This window comes from Phragmites australis, chromosome 2, assembly GCF_958298935.1.
Source record: "Phragmites australis chromosome 2, lpPhrAust1.1, whole genome shotgun sequence".
NCBI lineage: Eukaryota > Viridiplantae > Streptophyta > Magnoliopsida > Poales > Poaceae > Phragmites > Phragmites australis.
In genome coordinates this window covers 13,047,594-13,058,918 of record NC_084922.1, presented here as the reverse complement: position 1 = coordinate 13,058,918, position 11,325 = coordinate 13,047,594, and positions in this window count along the sequence as shown.

Genomic DNA, 11,325 nt, shown 5'->3' with positions numbered 1-11,325 from the left:
TTGGGCTATTAAAAAATTACTCGTACCGAATTCTAGAACAAGTAGCAATCTTAGCCTAGATGAATTGAAATACGACTACAAGATCAAACTAGACGAAGCTAAAAAATAAGCAAGCTAGAACACAAAGTAAATGTGGAAAGTAAACCTTGCAAGTAAGTAAATGCTCAAATGTAAATGCAAGAAAGTAAGGAGATGGACAAGAAACACCAATTTTTTCGGAGGTATCGAGGAGTTGGCACTTCCCCTATAGTCCTCGTTGGAGCATCAACAAAGGATATCACTCTCCCTTGAGTCACGAAGTCTCAAGTACTCACTCATGATTATCACTTCTCTATCTTCAGATTGACAGGTGTCAAACCAAACGCATAGCTCTTCTAGGGGCTCCCACAAGAACTTCAAGAGCTCACTGAGACACCTCCAATCACCAAAGACCGACTAGGTGTTGTTAATCATCAAGAGTAACAAACCAATAGTTTCACTTGATCAAGATCAAGCCTAGACTATAGTTAGATGTATACTTGCTACTCTCCAAGCACTAATGATATCCTTAATCTTCAATTAAGAACTTTGAAATTCACTCAAGTGCACTCTCTTGCTTCTTGATGACACACACAATGTATGAGCTCTTCTGGGGTCACAAGAGAGTGAATTGAAACCAAGTGAGGGAATATACATAGGCTAGAGGTCTAAATTTAGCCGTTGCCTAACCACCCACTTTTTCTGTTAACACCGGATGATACGATGAGTATCTTCTTACTTACACCGGATAATCCGATGAGTATAAATCTTAAAGCCATACTGTTCTAGCTGTCATTAGCTGTTACTCTGAGAAATAGTCCAGTGTAGGCATCTGGTGAGCATACCACTAACACCGGACCATCCGGTCAGTTGACCTTTAATTTTCAAATAGATGGAACCTTCTCTACAAGAGTTGCTCCGGTGCTCGTTTTGTCTATCACCGGACCATCCGATGAACCGAGCAACTTTAAACTGTCCAAAGCAACATCTCTACAAAAAATTAGTCCGGTGACATGATCCGGTGCACTTCACTTAGCACCGAACTATCCGGTCACTTGATCTTTAATTTTCAGCACTTGAAATTGCCTCTGCAAGAATTAATCCGGTGGTCTCATTTTTCATCACCGGATAATCTGGTGAGTTCAACTTCAATTTCTCTGGAACATTTTGTCTTCTATTGAAATTAGTCTGTTGCTCTCACCATACTATCACCGGACTATTCGGTGAAACACTTCTCAAAACTTTGGCCACGTGTCACTGAGAAAAGGTTATGGTGAATACCACACTTATGCACCAGATCATCATGTGCACTCAATTGTCTTCTGTTCTAGACCAAGAGACAATGATCCGGTGAGAACAAAAGTCACATTATCGGACTATCTGGTGGGGCTAACTTTACTGAGCTCGTCCAATTTAATCTTTTCTTGAGATCTAATTTCATGACATCTTAACCATGAGCTTCTATAAGCTACCTAGTGCTAGAATTTCACAAGTATGCATCAAACCAAGTTTAGACTTAACTAGCTCAAGATATTACTTTTAATCCATCTTTATAGTACAGCCAAAAGATTAAGAAGAAGACATATACTACTCTAAGTGTCTTTCATCTTTCTTATGACACTTAGAACTAGAAGATCCTTAATCTTGATGCACATCTCCTTTGATGGTTTATATAATCAACTTAGGGACCAAGAATACCTAATCATCATTATGAATTAAATTTTTTGATATCTTCAAAATAAAAATGTTAGTCACAGTAATATGGTTGTCATTAATCACCGAAATATTTACCACTTGTGCTACAATATACGTTATATATAATGCATCATCACTAAATGGATCAGAAGACAGAAAGTTATATCCTTGAAAAAAATCCTATGAATTATGCATATGTAGCTAGCTAGGTTTTTGCAGGAATGAAAATGGGTGTCCTTGCCAGGCCAACTAGCTAGCCCAACCTAATAAATTCCAAAGAAATGTTGGGTCAGTTTCTACCAGGGAGAAAGGGTCAGAGGGGACCAAAAGAAGAAAAGAAAGAAAAGCGAAGTAAAGGTGGTAAACGATGCAAAAGAGAGAGTAAACAAAATAAAATTGAAAGATACTCTCCCATGTTATAAATATTTATGTTTTGGACTTTTTAAGGTCTTCAACTTGCAACTTTGAATATTATTTTTTATTAAAATATAGTTATAATGTATAATAAAAATATAATATTTTGAAAGTATTTTTTAAGATAAATCTACATGTGTGATTTTTATATTTTCAAATTAAATATTTGGAAGCTATTGATAGTTAAAATTAGTTATTGATTAAAATGATAAGTATTTATGATCGGAGGAAGTAGAAAGACAGGAAGAAAACTATGACCACGGTAGATACATCCAACAAAGGCAGCATACAAAGCCGGCCCGAAGTTAAGCTTGAAACAAAGTTGTAGACGTGTGATAGAGAGTACTCACTTACGTGTTAGTGTAGTGTGCTTGCGTGGTGGTGTGTGAGTGCGTCTTCCTCGTAATCGAAAAAAATAGCTTGAAGCAAAACTTAATCAGCTGCAAAGTAAATGCAATTATATATGCTATCAGAAGTAATCTGTAGCTTTCAGCATGCACACAAGGAAATGCATGCATGTACACATCTGCACGCATGCATAGTGGCAAAAAATGTGACCGGTCGAGAACTTGCATTGATCAATATATAAAAAGAGATACTCCATGGAAATTGCAGGTAGCCAACTCGCAGGAAGTGGTCGACGAAGAACATCTCTACTTGAGTCGAGCAAAAACTGAACACGACTGATCTCAGGCTCTCAGATCGAACGATATATTGACGTACTCTCTAGAGCTAGCTGTTGCAGAGACGGAAAGCAATGGCACATGCACGCGATCGAGCATTGCAACTGGCTAGCTGGGTGTCGACCGGTCTATCAGCGCGCTTGCTTTTATAGGACTCGCGATTGACCTCACCACTCACTACACCGCGCGCACTACGTCGCCCGGCCGCTACGCTCTCGCGCGCCGTTCGCGACCCAACGGTCGGGCGGGCGGACGGGGCGCCCAGGGTGGAGGTGGGCGGTGAGAGCGACGGCCTCGATCGATCGATCGATCGATCAAGCCATGTGTGCATGCATGGACGGGCCGGGGTCGGCCGTGCATTATGTTGTGAGCTAGTGGCGCTGCGAGGTTGCCTCCGGATCGGGGCGCCGTCCGGGCTTCCGAGAGTGCTCGATCGATCAGCGCATCCACGCCTAGCCGATCGAGCTCGCTAGTTAGTCGTGCAGGATCAATCCGTCCATGTCACTATTGCATAAACTCCCTTCGCTACTAGTTTTAAAGTCGACAGCGAACAACGGATCGTGATAGTTCCCAACTATCATTGTCAGTCCGATCAGTCCCGGACCAGCAGTGAAGGGGTTATCACTGCTAGCTGAAAACTTCAGCCGGCAGTGATAGTCGGGCACCAAATCAATGTTTTTTATCAGAAAAATTGAAAAAAAATACATCTGAGGAACCCCACACCTGCGCAAGTCACAAGTCACGCGATTTTTCGCGCACCTGTGGTTCGTGGCACTCGAATCCACAACCTCTCAGCTCGCGTGATATGTCCTTACCATCCCAATATAGAAGTACTAGTAATACCATTAGCATATGCAATCCTTTTGACATCTTCTATCTGAAACTTCAAATAATTATTTGGATATCTAAATGATATCAAATAAAAAAGTTTTTAACTACAAAGTTGTAGATCTCGTCGAGGGCTACAGTTTTGATATAAAGTTTGTTCCCATCCAATTTTGTATGAAAAAATTATGAATTTTTTAAAATAAGATGTCATCCACTGTCACTGCCTGCTCTAACCACGAACCGACAATGATACTATCACTACCGGCTCGTGGCTAGAGCCAGCAGTGAAACCTTAACTATCACTGTCGGTTGGTGGCTAGAGCCGACATTGATAGTCAAAGTTTCACTGCCGGCTTTAGCTACGAGCCGACAATGATAGTATCACTGCCGGTTCTGGCCACGAGCCGACAGTGATAGTGTCACTGCTGACTTGTGGCTAGAGCCGGTAGTGATAATAAAGTTTCACTGCCGATTCTTTTCGAATGGTTTTTTAATATTGGTCTTTAATATAAACGGACAGTGATACTTCATCATTACCGGCTCATAAATAATCGACATCAACTAGCATGAAACCTAATTCTGTAATATTGTGTCGTCGTCGTACATGTCGAGACTAGCCATTAGATGGGTTTATTAGGGTTTAATTTGTCGATTGGAAGTTGCTACAACTTACATCTTCGATGGAGTGCACTGTACATGCATGTAGCAGCATCTATCTATCTATCTATATAGTCTTGTCGCATATGGCTTTGTCAGCTGTTACTTGTAGAGCCATAGCTTAGCCTGGGGGTGGAGTACTATCCGTTACTGTTGTAGCAGCCCGTAATCACCAGCATGCTGCATGCACACTACACCTTATACGCACTGAGATTCAGCCATGCCATTCAGTGCACCAACGAAAAACGATAAGGGTGTGAACCTCACGGTTCAAAAATGCGACGGTAACCGCCCAAAAATCGCGGTTACTGAACTTCTCGCTGCGGCTCGGTTTCAAAAATCGATCAGTTACCGAATTTGAATTCAAAAAATTCAAATCGATTTTGAAAAAAAACCAAAAATCCAAAAAAAAATCTGATAAAAAACTAGAGATAATTTCAAGAGTATCTGTGAAAACCAAATTTGAAACAAATATCGTTTGGACATCCAAATTGATAGGCAAACTTCGGATATATTTGTAATGGGCTTGTTTCTGTTCTGGGCCGAATGAACAGTCGACTACGGCCCATTTGCAGCCCACGGCGAGTGGATAAGGTGGTGTCGGATTGGAGCGTCCTGGCAGCGCTACACTTTCCCCACCGCAAATCCAGAAGCTCCACGAGCGGCGCTGGCGACTTCCCGAGCCAATCCGCCGAAGTCTGGCGCAAATCCGGTGCTCAAGCATCGGTTATCGCCGTCATCTGCTCGGTTACCGACCGCATTTATTCGGTAATCGACCGGCGGCCCCAACTCATCGGCAAGCAACGCCTCACGCTCGGTAACCGCTTCGACCTCCTCGGTAACCGCTGCAGTTAGCGCGATTTTGTCATTTTAACGGTCGGTAATCATTGTAACACGGTCGGTAGTGATAGATTTCGTGTTATTTTGACGATGCATTGCGTTATTAGTTCGGTTGTGAACTGTGTAGTAGTTTTTTGTGTAAAATGCATTGTTCGGTGATGAGTTCGGTTGATTCGTTGAGTTATAGACCTTATTACATTGAATTGTCCATGTACATGTGAATGATGGTAATATTCGTGCTACATAATCGGCTATTTAGGTGTATATGATGCTAATATTCGGTCAAATAAGTTTATTAGTTGGGTAAGCATTGATAATTTTTGTTCAATTGAGTTGAGTAACGATTTGAACACATGTGGGCATATGTGTTAGTAGGCTAACCTTCGAGATTTCTTCTTCCTACAGAGAAATTGCAAACTAATCGATGACAGATAAAGATGTGGTGTGGCAGCATGGGGACAATTTGGCCCTGGGTTTTAGGTGTAATTATTGCAATAAGGAGAAGAGAGGCGGTGGTACCACAAGGTTAAAAGAACATTTGGCAGGGCGCGGATCAAATGTTGTACACTGTGATAGGGTGCCTCCAGATGTATGCGATTATTTCAGACGTGAGCTGGATAGGGCAAGAGATAAGAGGAAGGGAAAGGCAGACGAGAGGGTTCGGAGGCAAGAATCAGCTAAAGTTCAAGTAGATTTGACAAGTGACAATGAGGACACGGAAGAGGAACAGGTGCAGCGTGCCATAGGTCAATCGAGGGATGAGGAAGAGTTTAGGAGGAGGGCAAGTGAGTCCTACGAGCATGGAGGTGGTAGTGGTACTGACAGAGGGGGCTCTGTGTTAAAGAGGATGCTTAGGAGAGCATCGTCAACAAAGGAGCCACCACCAAGTGTCCGGGATTACAATGTTGCTTTAGCAAAATCCCCTGTGCAACCGAGGATTGACACTGGGTAATGGAGTGCTAAGGGAAAGAAAGCGAAGAAAGCTATTGGTGTGGCATGGTGCAAATTTTTTCACACTTCAGGCATTCCTGGCAGAAGGGCGGACGATGCATTCTTTATCGTTGCAGTTAAAGAAACACAAAAATGGGGTGAGTGATTAAGTTTGTAATGAATTTATTATTGTCATACTTCTTTCTTTTTTAAGTCTAATCATTTGTTCTGTAACAGGCGAGGGTGTACCATCTCCAACAGGGCGGGATATAGATGGTAAGTATCTGGACGAGAACGAAAATGCTTTAAAGAAAATATTTGACAAGTGGAAGCTAGAATGGCCAGAATATGATGTTACTATAATGTGCGATTCGTGGACGGGACCGACGCACATGAGTATTATTAATTTCCTCTTATATTGCAATGGTCGTATGTTTTTTCACAAGTCTGTTGATGCGACCGGCTACAGTCAAGATGCAAAATATTTGTATAAGGTACATTATTTTTCTCAGTTGCTAACATAGTATTTAAATTGTTGCATATTTATTTGGTTCATTCTTTTATGCAGGAGATAAGAGCAGTGGTAACTGATTTGGGCCTACAAAATATTGTACAGATTGTGACTGATAACGGGTCCAACTACAAGAAGGCATGTCAGGTTCTGAGAAGGGAATATCCTGCTATCGCGTGGCAGCCTTGTGTGGCACACACGATAAATTTAATGTTAAAATCGGTTGGTGATTTTAGAGAACACGAAATTGTCATCCAAAGTGCAAGGGCTATATCACGATGGCTGTACAATCATTCAAAAATACATGAAATGATGAAGGCAGCAATTGGTGGAGAGTTGGTGAGGTGGAATGCCACAAGATTTGGAACTAACTACCTATTTCTTGATAGCTTTCTACGACGAAAGGATAAGTTCATGCAATGGATGGCATCTAGTGAGCTTCAGCAGTCTCGATACATTAGTTCTGATATTGGGAGATATGCACATAATTGTCTATCCAGCTTACCATGGTGGGACAATCTAAAAATGGTTGTCGATTCCGTCCAGCCATTGTATGCATTCCTCCGTTTTGCGGATCAGAACAAAGTGCCAACATTGAGTGAGGTGCTCCTGAGATACACCATTGTGAAGCATGAGTATGAATCGTTGTATCGGAATGATAGGGATTCTTTGGATAAGTACATGGCAATTATCGATCGCAGAATGAATGATCTAGCCAATGGGACATACATGAATGCCGGTAATACACTCCTACCACTTTTCAAATGCTTGTGTTTCTAATGCTTTTAGTACTAATGTTTCGATCATCAACTTGCAGCGGCCGCTTTGAACCCCCGCACGCATTACGCGTATGGCATAGGTCCAACCTTGTTCGAAGATCTCCGTGAGGCATTTGAGAGGATGACTGATGTTACTACTGCCGCGGAAGCACTTATTGAGGCTGAAATGTATCGGACAAAGTCTCTCTCATTCTCAGGTCCTCTAGCTGCACGGATGGCTTGTGACGGCAGGACTCATCCGGGTACGAAAATTTTTACATATCTATCTGATCCTTCATTTTACCTACTTTTCTGAGCCTCATATCACTATACCTACTTGCAGCGCAATTGTGGTCTATGTTTGGTTCGTCTACACCTACACTATCAATGCTTGCTAGATACCTAGTGTCACAGTGCGCATCATCTAGTGGGTGTGAGAGGAACTGGAGTACATTTGCTTTTATTCACACCAAAGTTCGCAACCGATTAAGCTACAAGAAGCTCCATAAGTTGGTGTATGTCAACTACAACCTGAGAATACAGAACAACTTGGATTCAGGTATCAGGTCAACTGTTGATGATGATCCATTCAGCGGCTTATGGAGCTCACAATGAATGAGGATAACAATCCGCTCCGGGACTGGATGGAGACCAGGAGATCAAATGCAGCCCCTGAGCTTGACGAGGAGGACACAGATAGCGACGTACACCTGCCTACTCACCTAGTGACAGACACAGTGAACACACCTGACTTGCAACAATAGGCTGCTACAGCGGTTGGTGACACACACACGGGAAAGAGGAAGAAGCAAATGACGCAAAGAAAGAAAAGCAGAAGGACTAAGGGCAAGGGCAAAAGACAAGTGGAAAGCGATGAGAGCACGAATAGTGACCCAAAGAGCCCAATTTACCAAGAATCGAATGACAGCAGCTCAAAGACTAACAGAGGTGATGATGATGGTCAGGGTGGTGATGCTCATCCAGGCCAAACATCTGTCATTCCTCCTATGCAATTCACTGGTGAGAGTCAGTTTTCGCATGCCACGCAAGATCAGGACCACGGTGCTCCATCCTCACCAAGGCATATAATACATGGTGGCCACGATGAACCACAAGATAGTGCGAGCTGTTCCAGCAGCTATAGCATGGAGAGTAGTTCTGGATCGTATCCGTACTACTATCCTGCCTCCGATGCTCATTTAGAGCCTCCTATTCAGTGGGTCTATGAGTGGCAAGATCCTGAGTTTTATGCCACTTTGCAAGGACAATGGTCAACCACTTCTGTATGGACAGGACAAACATGGGCTGAGTTTAAAGTAGAGTTACTATCGACACGACGGCTAATGCTAATGTCCACCGATGAGTACAATATGGCCGAATGTAATCGGCCCCCAAGCTGGTGGTTCTAAAGGTGATGCAAATTTACTTTCGAAGGTCATGATAATTCCATATATATTTATTAATTTCAGGCGCTGCATATGTAATATACGTATATATTCGAAACAATAATTATATATTCATGCTTGAATTGCTATTACTATCTGTTTGTTGCCTTCGAAACTTAAAAAAATTGCAAAGGTCATGCCAAAATTTTACATGATATTAAAAAACATATCATGGTTATATTATATTTTTCCCCATGATTTAGTGGTCAATTATTTGTTTATTATGATTTTTCAACTTAATTATTGATAATGCATCCACACATGTCGGTAATCGCTAAAAATCGATCAGTTATCGCATCAATTCGGTCGGTTTTCGACCTGTCGGTTACCGCACAAACCGCTCGATTTATCGAGCAAACTGCTCGGTAACCGGTCTAAACCGACCGGTTACCGAGAGAGCAAAAACTCGATTTTTTAGCAAAAATTCAAATTTAGCAAAAAATCCAAACCGACCGGTAACCGAGCTTCGATCGGTAACTTCAATCTTGGTGAACCTCCACGTACATGCTATCCCTCTCCATGAGCTAGCAATAATCACAAACGAATTATAGGATGCAACTGTTGAACTGTCACAGAAAAGCTTGTAGTACTGCAGAATTTATTGAAAGTACGTTGATGAACTATCACTGAAAATTAAAGCCTGTACCGCAAAGTTTATTGCTTAATTTTAGTAAAAAGTTTGGAAATCCCCTCATATAAAACTGTGAACTGTCACAGACAAGTGGGTCCTAATGAGTGAAACCCCGCTTGTTAGCGATAGTTTTTTTTTTTTGAGACTTCGTTAGCGATACTTGATGATGAGTAATTCCACATGTAATTGTTAACCTGTAGGTTGTAGCACTGCCCAATGCTCTCTACTGCTCTATACGTAACATGATCTCAGTGTACTCTACTGTTCTGTGGCCAACTCTGAGTCATCTCCAGAATTCAATTACGTGCTTGACCTCCCCCCGCTTTTCCGCTTCCTAATCGGACGGAGGCTGCTCGTGCACAAAACGTACTAGCACTACTCCCTAGTCAGCTAGGATTACCAACCGAACCGATCCAATTATGGAAGCAATCATGCCTGCACCGTTTCTTCATGCTCGATCACCTCAAGCTAATCTTCTGTTGTCCACCTGGTAGTGTATCAGCTCTCTCTCACTCTCCCTCCTTACTACAGAAATAATCATCACTAGTTCAAAAACTATATTACTACTAGTTATTGAACCAATAGTAATTAAATGGCATGAATTATCACTACTGGATATAGAGAGCTGGTACTGATAATAAATATTAGAGACGGTTCGTAACACAAAACGGTAGTGAGATAAACTATCATTGTCAGTTTTTAAGCTGATTCTACCTATGATATACTTATCATTGCCGATTCCAGCTACGAACTGGTAGTGATACTCAATCAAAGGGGGGAAAGTTAAAAGTTGAATAGACAGGCAATAATTTAATCAAGTTTTATATTACTAATCTCCAGAATTACTGATTTATATCACACTAATCTATAATTTGGTCACTAATAATTCATAACTCCATTACTGTACAACAAAATCAAAAGACACGACCATGTGCGCAAAAAAACCCTAAACCCCCCCCCCCCCCCCGCGCGCACGCGTCTACCAGTTGGCCACGACGACGAAGAAGTAGTAGTCGTCATACTTATCCTCGTCGTCCTCCTCATCCAAGCTCCGAGGCCTCTTCGCCTTCGGCTCGTCGAGGAAATAGTCACACACGTCGTCCTTAGAGGGAAACCCCACCGATCCACCGGAGTCCAAGGACTGCACCTCATCCGAGCTCTCCGGTGGGGCCTCCACCTCATCGTCGGACGATGGCACGGGTGTGGGTGGCGTGGCTAGAGAAGGTGGTGGCGGTGGAGTGGTTGGAGCGGGAGAAGAAGGCAACGAATCCATCGTGGTGGCATTGGTGGAGGGGAGAGGGCGGAAGAGATCGATCAAGTGTGAGAGCGATTAAGTAAAATTTAAAGGTGTTCAGGAGAAGCTGAGAAGCTAGGTGCAGGAATTCGTACGATTTTAACCACTGGTTATTAAAGGTACGTCTTTTTATGAACAGGTATCATTGCCGGTTCGTAACAATAACTGACAGTGATAATCATTATCAATACCGGTTCTTGCTAGCTCGGTTTTTTTATGTACGTCTTGAGCTTACGAACCAGCAATGATATATTGTCACTGTTGATTATTACTGAACCGACAGTAAAAATGAAGCAAGAATGATCCTTTCTATAGTAGTCTTTCTTACTTGCGCGCCCACAAGAACACTAAAAACCTAGCTTCACTTTGTTTGTACCTTTTGCTGCAGAGAACAATAGAACATGCATGGTGGGCAGGTATATTCTTGGTTGGTTAGGTGCTTTCTCTTGGCCCATCTCCACACAACGGAGAACAGCCAGTCTCCATAGCTTTTGATGATACTAGCTAGTAAAAACAAGGCTGTGCTTCAGCAACAGGCGATCTACTGTTAACATTGCACCGTTTTGAGCCATCCAGAGCCGCAACATATAGTAGAGTAATGCGTCGTGGAGTACGGCATGA